Genomic DNA, 1,730 nt, shown 5'->3' on the forward strand with positions numbered 1-1,730 from the left:
CCAGAGTAGGGCAGACACTTTGATTAGCATCAACAACCTGGGGACTTCTTGTAGGCATGTATGCCACACTAAATTGGTTATTACAGGAAGTCTGTCTGGCCAGGGTTACACAAGGACATGTTTTTCCAGGTCACTCAATCCTCCACTGGATCCTTTTCATTCCTTAAACTTTAATTTGCTTTTGTTCATTTGTTTTCTTTCCCTTGGAGACCCAATACTACATCTGCAATGATTTACTGAACATTTTTACATTCAAATGACTTCATGCTAAATTTGGCTAAAAGCTACCTCAACAAAGACTACATACAAACCAAGAAAGAAAAGTCCCCAAAAGAAAATGAACCGAGACAAATAGGCACCGCACAAAGGAAAACCACAAACCCCAATAAACACACAGAAAGATGTTCAATCTCACTAAGGCTTTGAAAGTAATACTAAAAAAAATTGCTTATTCATATTGATAATTTCCCAATGCCCATTTGTTCCATTGGCAATACAGATTTGAAAAACAAAAACAAAAACAAAACACCATTTAAGAAGTTAATCACGGACTGGGGCTTCTTTTCCAGAGGACCAGAGTTTGATTCCATGAATTCATATGGCAGATCACCGACCTCTATAACTCTAGTTCCAGGGCATAAACAAAACAATCTCTTTGGGCCTTTATAGGCACTAGACATGCAAATAGCACACAGACATACATACAGGCAAAAGACATGCACATAAAATAAAAGTAAATCTAAAATAAGCAAAATAAAATGTAAAATAAAATAAAAAATTTTTTAAAAAGAAGTTAAGTGCACCACATATGATTCTAGCAATTAAGAAGTTACACAGGAGAATTTCAAGTTTGAGGTGACCCTAGGCTATATAGTAAAACCCTACTGCAAAATAAATACATAAATAAAACAAACAAAAACCCAGCAACAATTTAATTTAATTTTAGCTACCATGTTTCCCAGTTTTTTTTTATTAACTTAAAGGTGTTAGTTAAAACCAAGTACTAAGTTTTTCAAATAATGAAGTGTCATGTCTCATATATGCAAAAGCCACCATGGACTCCTGTTTAACAATTTAATTGAAGTATAATGGGCACACAATTAACTACATATACTTGAGATGTGTGATTTGATTATTTTTGCCATGAATTGGCAAAACCATCATTACAGTCAAGATATTGAGTATCCATCACTCAGAATCTTTCCCTGCACTCCTTCTTGGCCCTTCCCCCATCTGTCACGTGTACAACCTCCATCCCAATATTCCAGTGATTTGTTTTCAGTCATTAAACCTGAGTTTGCATTGTTTAAATCTTCATGTAAGTAGAACTATGCTTTGGGTACTGTTTTTCTCTGTACCTTAAGTACACATAGCTAATTCCTTTCTATTACTTTATGGTACAAGTTGATTATCCCTTATCTGAAAAGCTTGGAACTTGAAACATTCCAGATTTGGGAATATCTGTGGTATATTCATGTATATGTACAGGGCATAGGGCCCAAGTTTAAACAGAAAGTTAATTTATATTTTGTATACCTTGTACACATAGCCTGAAGGCAATTTTATACCATCTTTTAAATATTTTAATATCTAAGTATTTAAAAACTCCCCCCCACACACACACATAGGTTTCAAGATATTTTATGTGTGAAAAGACGAGCGGGGTGGTGGTGGAGCACGCCTTTAATCCTAGCACTTGGGAGGCAGAGGCAGGTGGATTTCTGAGTTCG

Source organism: Mastomys coucha, unplaced genomic scaffold (genome assembly GCF_008632895.1).
Source record: "Mastomys coucha isolate ucsf_1 unplaced genomic scaffold, UCSF_Mcou_1 pScaffold19, whole genome shotgun sequence".
In the NCBI taxonomy this organism is placed as follows: Eukaryota; Metazoa; Chordata; class Mammalia; order Rodentia; family Muridae; genus Mastomys; species Mastomys coucha.